The sequence below is a fragment of the Gigantopelta aegis genome, chromosome 14, assembly GCF_016097555.1.
Source record: "Gigantopelta aegis isolate Gae_Host chromosome 14, Gae_host_genome, whole genome shotgun sequence".
In the NCBI taxonomy this organism is placed as follows: Eukaryota; Metazoa; Mollusca; class Gastropoda; order Neomphalida; family Peltospiridae; genus Gigantopelta; species Gigantopelta aegis.
Window position 1 is genome coordinate 39,805,697 of NC_054712.1, and position 12,293 is coordinate 39,817,989.

A 12,293-nucleotide genomic window follows, 5' to 3' on the forward strand; every position below is an offset into this window, starting at 1 on the left:
AATCGAAAAAGACAGTAGGGTTATTGCTATTCTAATTTCAACTGTTTTATTCCTTTTTTTCTGAAATAAACTATAACAGATTTCCCTCAGATATAGTGTTATTACAGTGACGTCGCTCAGGAATGTAGACCGATTTACGTACCAACAAATGATTCCTAACGCGAAAACGCACCCACCCACCCCCCCGCGAGAATTGCAGTTCTGCCCAAAAATGTATAATGCTTTTTATTTCCTATTATAAGTATTTTAACGTTTACCCTAACAGATGGCTGTATTAAATGCTAGTTTATTCGAAACCATTATTGGAAGCCCGCCTCCTGATATTATTTGGCTCGTCTCTGTAGAAGCTCAAATAATAATTTCAGCGTTCGGAAATTTCCGTAAATATTTTTTTGGTCTAGAATGGTGCATGCGTTACACGAATGACATTACAAGGCGTCGTTAAGGGTATATTCAATTGAGAACCAGTCTATCATGTAAGTAATTGTGGGGCGCTATTTTGTCGACTTACAAACTACGACTATCATGGGACGACCAGAGCAAAGAACGAAGCAAAAAGCGTGCAGCCAAGAGCTGTCAAACGATGGACGCTTTTCTTATGAAATATCTTGATCAACTACGATCACCCGACAAAATAATAAAATGTCAGTTAAATTTGACTATTGATTTGTTGCGTTCGGCGAATTGCTTTTTATATTGCATGTTGTTTAGAGATGAATTTATTTAAACAGCTGACACTATCGAATGCGTTCTCAACTAAAACCGTGTCTGGCATAATTGGTACAGGTACCGTAAATATGTTTAATATGTCATACATTTCATTCCGTCTCGAATAAAGTCATTGGTGGAATTTCGACTGCCCTTCTCGAATTAACAATCAGGGGGATGGGGGGGGGGGGTCGGGGAGGGGGGAGGGTCAAGTGACTTAAATATTATTCACGAAAGCGATTCCGATGCCGTCAATACATCAAATAGAAAATAAAGCTATACCAATCCCAAAATTTAAACACATTGATGGGGTCTTTTTTTACCACGCGCGCGTTTAGTGATTCAATTGTTAATTTTCGAGATTCCTGTTTTTGAGGAGTCTGCATTATAACTCCTAACACTCGCTTCACTACGATGCCCCGAAATGTTTATGATTTCCCAAGTTTCTACCCAAGCATGTGCCAAACGGGTTATAGATGTGGCCAACGTTTTGTTGATAAACAAGTCTGCGCGTATGAATACATGTGACGTAGGTAGCACCTGGAAATTTGCGACCGATATAACGGCGGTTTTACCACCTAGAATTTTATTAGAGATCCAATCAGATTGGTTCTTACAAATATGTTGAATTAGAATTCTCGATGAACGTAAAAATTACGTCGTCAGGGAACGTCATATCTGATGACGTCATTTTATATGGTCAAGTTGTCTTACTGAGCCGATTCACACAATTTGCGGATGATTTTTCATTTTTTTCATACCCCAATGAAAATAAAAGAAATAACAGGCAATCCTTAAATGTCTTTAAAATACTCCAGCTTCCGTAATGATGTAATTTTCTACGTGAAATTGATGCCAGATACGTGTAAACGCACGACCGGTATAACTGCTAGGAGCAGACGTAAATTTACGATGTTTAGTGAAATGGGTCCCTGATCGCCATTTAATATATTTTTTAGCTCCCCTTATCATGTGAATTTCAAAATAAAATAAAATAAAATAAAATATATAAATTAAAAAATAATAATAATAAAAACAAATAATAATCAAGAGTTTTGCAAAAGGATTAAATATATCAATGCTCGGTATGGTAATATAGCAAATGGCTTCCTGTAATTTAAGTTAGGGGAACAATTCAAGGGACATTCCTGAGTTTGCTGCATTGTAAGATGTTTCCAACTAATCAAATATTTCTACAATTAAACTTACGTATTAAATATATTTTCTTTTTTAGAATATCAGTGTCTGTGTATTCAATGTGTTTCTGGTCGTCTTAATATTTGTAAGGAGACCAAACTGGATTCTGTCTTCAAATAATATTTTAGAAAATAAAATGAAATTTAACCTAGTCAAAATATTATAACGATCAGAAACACGTTTAATATACAGCCACTAATATTTTATGCAGAAAAAGATATTTGACATGTAATTACAATCGTTAAAAAGGCTCTTTTAGTCGACAATATATTAAAAGTTGCATCAAACTCAGACATGTCCCTTTAATCACCTCCCCACCCCCCACCCCATCCCCCAGCAATATTTTTCCACGGTGAGTTCTAATATTCAAATACGAAAGGTATGTTTATCATTAATAATGTAACCTTCAGGTCATTCACACACACACACGCACACACGCACGCACGCATGCACGCACACACACAAAAGGGTAGAAAAAAAGAAAGACAAAAAAACATACAAAAGGTTCTCTATCTATTCACGATTAAATACTTTTTCTTCATGCATTTTGAACTATAGTGCTATTCCATGTTTGTTGCTATATTTGTTGCTATATTAGGCGTACTTATGCTAGAGCAGTTGCTCGCTGAAGTATACTATTAAGAATCAAATGCACTAGAGAGAGAGGAAATTACACAAATCCTATGCAAGACATCGCGTGCTTGCAAACTCTAATAGCCAGCTCGAGGACAGTCACTGGCGTATCGGGGGGGGGGGGGGGGGGGGGGGCATGGAGGCAATAACCCGTAATAACACCTTTTTTTGTCCCCCGCCAGGTAATATAGTTTCCTGTCGCCACGTAACATAACTATCGTAGACAATACAATGTAAGTGCCCCCCCCCCACCCCATATAAAATCCTGAGGACAGCGACTGTTTAACGACACCACTAGAGCACATTAGTTAATTAATCATCGGTTATTGGATGTCAAACATTTGGCAATTCTGATATATAGTCTGAGAGAGGAACGTTAAACGTTTCTTTTGTTCAATGACACGACTAGAGCACATTAGTTAATTAATCATCTGCTGTTAGCTAAAAGTTTGTTTTCTTTAACGACACCCCTAGAGCACATTAATTAATTAATTATCGGCTATTGGATGTCAAACATTTGGTAATCAGAGGAAACTCACTACATTTTTTTTTAATGCAACAAGGGATCTTTTATATACACTTTCCCACAGACAGAAAAGCACACACCACGGTCTTTGACCAGTTGTGGTGCACTGGTTGGAACAATGAAAAACCCCGTCCCAATTTTATATGCACTATCCCGCAGCCGTCGGTGGGCCTTTTTGGGTTATTTCTCGTTCCGGCCAGTGCACCACGACTGGTATGTGCTATCCTGTCTGTGGGATGGTTCATATAAAAGATCCCTTGCTACTAATGAACAAATGTAGCGGGTTTCCTCTCTATGACTGTCAAAATTACCATATGTTTGACATCCATTAGCCGATGATTAATAAATCAATGTGCTCTAGTAGTGTCGTTAAACAAAATGAAACTTTATCAAAATTAATTTTCGCACAGTTGAATGCATTCTTTGATATATAGAGAATAATACACAAGTGGCCGTTAGATACCATTTATCTCATGAGTTGTTTTAAAATGTATCTAATGAGCGAAAGCGAGTTTGGTATGTTTTTAAACAACGAGTTGTCAGATAAATGGTATCTAACGGACACGAATGTATTATTCTATTTCTTACATACCCTCAAAAACTAGGTTTTATGCAAATTTTAACATCTTTCTCGACTAAAAATTATTTACAGCCGTTGCACTTGTAGCTAACCTACGCGTCATAGACCCATGATTGTCAGGTTAACTGTACGTCACAATGTAATCGATTTCCATCGTGTAGTTTTTCATTAGATGTATGGCAGTAGTGATGTGATCATCATCTAGGAGCAGCCTGTTTTGAAATTGTTAACACGTATATGTGTAAACAACCATGTGTTAACAAAAACAACCATGTGTTAACAAAAATCTCGCATGGTGGTCTTACCAAAGGTTGCGAGAGTTTAGTGAATAAGGCCCAGGGGCCTCATTCACAAAGGTCTTTTAGGCTCTGTTAGACAACAAAGCACCCTCTTTGCAAGTTTTTTAGCATTGCCCTGCGAGATCGCAAAGTTGCGAGAGTTAGCATTGCACTGCGAGATCGCAAAGTTGCGAGAGTTTAGTGAATAAGGCCACAGGGGCCTCATTCACAAAGGTCTTTTAGGCTCTGCTACACAACAAAGCATCCTCTTTGCAAGTTTTTTAGCATTGCACTGCGAGATCGCAAAGTTGCGAGAGTTAGCATTGCACTGCGAGATCGCAAAGTTGCGAGAGTTTAGTGAATAAGGCCACAGGGGCCTCATTCACAAAGGCCACAGGGGCCTCATTCACAAAGGTCTCTTAGGCTCTGTTAGACAACAAAGCATCCTCTTTGCAAGTTTTTTAGCATTGCACTGCGAGATCGCAAAGTTGCGAGAGTTTAGTGAATTAGGGCCCATGGCCCCGTTCCACAAAGCAATCTTAGCCCTAAGATTGCCGTAACTGCACAGCTAGCATATGCACTTAGGTGATCTTAGCGCTAAGATCGCTTTGTGAAAGAGGGCCCTTGGGTCTAATTCACAAAGGTCTTTTAGGCTCTGCTACACAACAAAGCATCCTCTTTGCAAGTCTTTTAGCATTGCACTGTGATATCGCAAAGTTGCGAGAGTTTAGTGAATAATGCCGCAGGGGCCTCATTCACAAAGGTCTCTTAGGCTCTGCTACACAACAAAGCATCCTCTTTGCAAGTCTTTTAGCATTGCACTGCGAGATCGCAAAGTTGCGAGAGTTTAGTGAATTAGGCCCCAGGGGCCTTATTCACAAAGGTCTCTTAGGCTCTGCTACACAACAAAGCATCCTCTTTGCAAGTCTTTTAGAACTGCACTGTGAGATCGCAAAGTAGCGAGAGTTTAGTGAATTAGTCAATGTATGATACCTAAATACATACTTAAAGTACACAGATACGTATCATACATTCAATTAAGTACGTTTATGAATACGGAGCCTGGAAATTAATGAAGCACTACCTGAATTGTATTGTCGACAGAGCTTACACGTGATATTGATTTATTGATTTAGTTTTTTTTACATATTCTGTATCTACTGGGTATTGACTGAAATGGCATAAATAAATTATTTATTCTACGATGAAGCCAGGATAAAGCACAAGCCGAACAGAGCAACACTGGCTGTCAAGCTTTGGGGTTCCAAAGAAGACTTGACAAGAGACAGCGTTTTTTATCACCACAACCGGACTCCAAATCTAAAACATGATCAACTATAGCTTGAACGCAGAAGAAGAAGAAATTATTTATGAGAAGCACATCATTGTGATTCCAACTCCATAGTTAATTACCATACATGTTTATGCATATTTAGGGATTCTGCTTTTTCTCTAGAGTACATTAAATATTGAATTAACGGCCGTGTGACTTGCTGTCAGTCTTTTTCAATATCCACTTTATATAGAACATTAATTTCAGTGTATTGTATTTGACAACTGATCACAATGAATTGTTAAGTATAAGACATATGATCAAAACTAGGTGGGCTTAATTATTTTCCAGGTGTAAAGTTTGGCTATTGACCCCCCCCCCCCCACACACACACACACACATGGATGGCGTGACGTCATTGGGGGTGGGGGGCGGTGGGAAGGGAATCTCTGAGCTACAATATTCCGGAATGAATAATAGTAGTGAGCTGAACCGTTATTTTTCATGTTAAATTTAAAACCATAAACATTCTACATCAATGAAGTGTTACATGTAAACATGCACATGTAGATATAGATATAGATATAAAGAGAGAGAGAGAGAGAGAGAGAGAGAGAGAGAGAGAGAGAGAGAGAGAGAGAGAGAGAGAGAGAGAGAGAGAGAGAGAGAGGAGGCAGAGACACAGAGACTGAGACAGTAACAGACAGACAGACGCGCGCGCGCACACACACACACACACACACACACACACATAAAGACAAACAAAAACAAAACAAAAACAATGGGGGGAAAAAACAATAACCAAGGAAAAGAAGAAGACAAAAAAAAAGTAGGCTTAATGTTTTATTTCTCGTTCCAGTCAGTGCTCCACAACTGGTGTAACAAAGGTCGTGGTATGTACTATCCTGTCTGTGGGATGATGCATATAAAAGACCCCTTGCTACTAATAAAAAAGAGTAGCCCATGAAGTGGCGACAGCGGGTTTCCTTTCTCAATATCCGTGTGGTCCTTAACCATATGTCCTACGTCATATAACCGTAAATAAAATGTGTTGAGTCCTTTCTTCTACCTAATGCCGCCAGTGTAAAGAACGTATATTTTCTGTCATGGGTCAAAGTTCTCAGCTACAATACTTGACAATACATCGTTAGTTCTGGCTATTTGGTTTTACAAATGCAAGTCCACCAACAGTACAGTGACCGTGCTCTTTCATTATGTAATATGAAAGTTATAGAAGACAAATATCACTTTGTGTTAGTTTACCCAATGTATAGAGATTTAAGACAACAACAGTATTTAAATAAGATTTACAATAGATGGCCAAATATCCAAATGTTTTATAGGCTAATGTCTTGTGATACCCCTAAAATTGTTATTAATTTAGCAAAATATGTACATCTTGCTATGCAGAGACGCCAGTTATTGTTATAATTGGTTTCTTATCTGTTCTTCACAGCTTTATACTTTCATGTATTTTCTTCAACTCACCTTCTTACTGAGTCACTGACTCTACATTTAATTTGTATTTTTCATTGTATGTTTGCTATAAGTGTTATATAATACTTTATGCAATAAACATGTCCTTCTAAATGTTAGTCATAATGATCGCAGACGAACACCACAGTTTATAGCGGCAGTCATCCTAAACAGTTTGACTGGGCAGTAAATCACACAGTAGAAAAGCCATTGTATATGACATTTATAAACACAGAGATAAGCAATTTAATAAATATTACTCGCTGAACATTTATACCAAATATTAAAGCAATCCACGAATGAATTCAAAAGTTATAAGCAATTGAAATCCTATCCCGAGTACTCTGCCTTTCGAGAGCTGGACGGACATTTGGACAGTTATAATCGCTTATAACTGTCCAAATGTCCGTTTAGCTCTGGGAAGGCAAAGTACTCGGGCTATTAAAATCCAGACAGTTCACAATTACCTTACCAGGGCTTCTGGATTATGGCAGCCCCATTCCCATGGCTAGTGATATTCAGTGTTGGGCTAGTAAATAATTACTATGACTATCCCGACGGCTAGTGGAAAAAACCCTTATCAAATGCTGCATTTATATATTTTGTAAATATGAATATCCTGCTCCCTCTTTCCACCCCAATCTAAGGAGTTTTAGGCCCAATCTCCATCTTTCAGTGACATATCTGATTATTACTATTAGTAAAATTGTATTTATTTAAAGTAGGGCTAGTGAATTTTTAATCATTGCTAGTACATTTTTAAAATCACTGATCCCTGCCTTCACCTTACATTAGAGTAGGATGCATAGGCCAAAATATAAAAGCTATTCGTGGACAAAAATCACAAGATAAAAAAGCAATTACATTGTTTTTTTCCCCACAGTTCTAAATGACGTTGATATCATATTTATAGTACTAAAACGTGTTACTGAAATACTCATCTGACTAACAAACATACCAAATCAGAAAGCCATCTATTTAAGTGATTTGGTTGAAGAGCAATTTTAAAAACTTTTTATTAAAGTACCAAAATAATCTTGCCCTTATATTGCAATCACGAGGCTCGAGATGAACACGTCCAAACGAACGACTCACCTGGTAATTACGCACTCAAACCTAACTCATCGATTAGGAGTCAAGGAGTCAAGAGCTGAAGTCAATTAGAGAAACTTGAACTAAACGTTAACCAAGATCTTAATGAACATCACCTTGGCCTGCAACCCTGTTGTACTGTTATATCGATGTGTGGCTATACAAGATATGGAAGTGGTGTTAAAGACAATGTGATAAACTTTAAAGGGACATTCCTGAGTTTGCTGAAATTTTAAAGATGTTATCGACTAACACAGATTTTTTAACGATTGCAATTACATATCAGATATATTTTTCTGCTTAAAATATTAGTGGCTGTATATTAAACGTGTTTCTGATCGTTCTAATATTTGTACTAGGTTAAATGTCATCTTATTTCCTAAAATATTGTTTTTTCGTACGTACGAAATTATTTGAAGACAAAATCCAGTTTGGGCTTCTTACAAATATTAAGACGACCAGAAACACATTGAATATACAGACACTGATATTCTAAACATGAAAATATATTTAATATGTAAGTTTAATCGTAGAACTATTTTATTAGTCGGAAACATCTTCCAATGCAGCAAACTCGGGAATGTCCCTTTAAACACACTGCACATTCAGTGTTAAACTGAGTGACCTTTCTCATGCGGTTTTATTTATGGTACTATGATTTGGTGAACATCCACACCAAATATGAAAGCCATGTATTAAATAATTAAGAGTTAAATACAATAAATAAAAAAATACCCCCTCAAAAACCCAAACCTTCTTCCCGCCCCCCCCCCCAAAAAAAAAACAATTAAAAAAAAGAGAAAAAGAAACAAAACAACCCACACAAGCAACAAAAACAATACTAAAACAAAACAAACAAACAAACAAAACAAAACAAAACAAAACAAAACAAAACAAACACAACAAACAAATTTTAATCAAATTTAAAATTACCATTCCACTGCCCTAAAGTCACATTCATGGGGCTGGAGTTATGCAACTGAACGTTAACGTTAGCCACAGGGCCAAGTGGAAATGTGGTCATATTTTAAGTTTAACTAAACTTTAATCAAGCACTGACATGGATCAGATGAAGAGTGGCAATATTTTAAGTTAAACCAAACTTTAATCAAGCGACGACGTGGATCAGATGAAGATTGGGAAATATTTTAAGTTTAGCGAAACTTTAATCAAGCGACGACGTTGATCAGATGAAGAGTGGTAATATTTTAAGTTTAACCAAACTTTAATCAAGCGACGACGTGGATCAGATGAAGATTGGGAATATTTTAAGTTTAACCAAACTTTAATCAAGCGATGACGTTGATCAGATGAAGATTGGGAATATTTTAAGTTTAATCAAACTTTAATCAGATGAAGATTGGGAATATTTTAAGTTTAACGAAAGTTTAATCAAGCGATGACGTTGATCAGATGAAGATTGGGAATATTTTAAGTTTAACGAAAGTTTAATCAAGCGATGACGTTGATCAGATGAAGATTGGGAATATTTTAAGTTTAACGAAACTTTAATCAAACGATGACGTTGATCAGATGAAGATTGGGAATGTTTTAAGTTTAATGAAACTTTAATCAAGCGATGACGTTGATCAGATGAAGATTGGAAATATTTTAAGTTTGACCAAAATTTAATCAAGCGATGACGTTGATCAGATGAAGATTATGAAGATTGGGAATATTTTAAGTTTAACCAAACTTTAATCAAGCGATGACCTTGATCAGATGAAGATTGGGAATATTTTAAGTTTAACCAAACTTTAATCAAGCGATGACGTTGATCAGATGCAGATTGGGAATATTTTAAGTTTAACCAAACTTTAATCAAGCGATGACGTTGATCAGATGAAGATTGGGAATATTTTAAGTTTAACGAAAGTTTAATCAAGCGATGACGTTGATCAGATGAAGATTGGGAATATTTTAAGTTTAACGAAACTTTAATCAAACGATGACGTTGATCAGATGAAGATTGGGAATATTTTAAGTTTAATGAAACTTTAATCAAGCGATGACGTTGATCAGATGAAGATTGGAAATATTTTAAGTTTGACCAAAATTTAATCAAGCGATGACGTTGATCAGATGAAGATTATGAAGATTGGGAATATTTTAAGTTTAACCAAACTTTAATCAAGCGATGACCTTGATCAGATGAAGATTGGGAATATTTTAAGTTTAACCAAACTTTAATCAAGCGATGACGTTGATCAGATGCAGATTGGGAATATTTTAAGTTTAACGAAACTTTAATCAAGCGATGACGTTGATCAGATGCAGATTGGGAATATTTTAAGTTTAACCAAACTTTAATCAAGCGATGACGTTGATCAGATGAAGATTGGGAATATTTTAAGTTTAACGAAACTTTAATCAAGCGATGACGTTGATCAGATGAAGATTGGGAATATTTTAAGTTTAACCAAACTTTAATCAAGCGATGACGTTGATCAGATGAAGATTATGAAGATTGGGAATATTTTAAGTTTAACCAAACTTTAATCAAGCGATGACCTTGATCAGATGAAGATTGGGAATATTTTAAGTTTAACCAAACTTTAATCAAGCGATGACGTTGATCAGATGCAGATTGGGAATATTTTAAGTTTAACAAAACTTTAATCAAGCGATGACGTTGATCAGATGCAGATTGGGAATATTTTAAGTTTAACCAAACTTTAATCAAGCGATGACGTTGATCAGATGAAGATTGGGAATATTTTAAGTTTAACGAAACTTTAATCAAGCGATGACGTTGATCAGATGAAGATTGGGAATATTTTAAGTTTAACGAAACTTTAATCAAGCGATGACGTTGATCAGATGAAGATTATGAAGATTGGGAATATTTTAAGTTTAATCAGATGAAGATTGGGAATATTTTAAGTTTAACCAAACTTTAATCAAGCGATGACCTTGATCAGGTGAAGATTGGGAATATTTTAAGTTTAACCAAACTTTAATCAAGCGATGACCTTGATCAGGTGAAGATTGGGAATATTTTAAGTTTAACCAAACTTTAATCAAGCGATGACGTTGATCAAATGAAGATTGGGAATATTTTAAGTTTAACGAAACTTTAATCAAGCGATGACGTGGATGAGATGAAGATTGGGAATATTTTAAGTTTAACCAAACTTTAATCAAGCGATGACGTTGATCAAATGAAGATTGGGAATATTTTAAGTTTAACGAAACTTTAATCAAGCGATGACGTTGATCAGATGAAGATTGGGAATATTTTAAGGTTAACGAAACTTTAATCAAGCGATGACGTTGATCAGATGAAGATTGGGAATATTTTAAGTTTAACCAAACTTTAATCAAGCGATGACGTTGATCAGATGAAGATTATGAAGATTGGGAATATTTTAAGTTTAATCAGATGAAGATTGGGAATATTTTAAGTTCAACGAAACTTTAATCAAGCGATGACGTTGATCAGATGAAGATTGGGAATATTTTAAGTTCAACGAAACTTTAATCAAGCGATGACGTGGATGAGATGAAGAGTGGTAATATTTATTTTAGGTTTAACCAAACGTTGACGTCAACCAGATAGCAAAATTCTGTTAGATTCTGTTGCATTATATGCAATGCAAGCGTTAAAGCTAAAGTTGGTTTTGTTTAACGACACCATTAGAGCACATTGGTTAATTAATCATTGACTTTTGAATGATATTTTATATGCACTTTCCCCACAGACAGGAAAACAAATACCAAGGCCCTTGACCAGTTGTGGTGCACTGGTTGAAACGAGAAATAACCCAATCAGTTAATGCAAGCGAGTTTTAAAAAAACAGAAGCTAATAGCTCTTTAACAATTAATTATAGGAATCGTCCTGGGTTTACTGCCGTAGTAAACTGTCTTCGATTAATAGAGATATTTTAACGACTAACAATACATAGTCATTACATTTTTATGTTTAAGATATCAGTTTTTGTACATTCAATCTGTTTCTTGAAATTTAATTAGCAGAAATTTCATTTTATATCCCAATATATATATATATATAAATTTCGTACATGCGAAATTATGATGAAAGAAAATCAAGTATGACAGGGCCGTACACTCCGAGGGCGGGGAGGGGGGGGGGGGGAGCAATTGCCTCCCTGAGAATCTCACTTTTTTCTTCTTTTTTTGTTACTCCAGAAAATAGCATATGGGTTTAATTTGTATAGTATTTTATATGTTTATAAAAAGTAGTGACCCCCCCCCCCCCCCCGGATTTTGATCAGGGTACGGCCCTGAGTATGAGATGCTATAAACATTAGAACCAAAAACCCATGGGATAAACATGCTGATATTTTAAACAGGAAACTATCGTTAGTGTTTAATTTTAGTCGTTAAAAAGGTTCTACTGATTTGAAATATTTTACAATGGTAGCAAACTCAGAACACTATCTAATTAACCTTTATTTAAAAAATATAATAATGATAATTAAATCCCACAGCCACCATTCCTTTTTTTCAATTTCTTTCTTCTTACTCTGGCAGTTCCTATATTTTCAACTTCTTTTGCTGTCCACTTC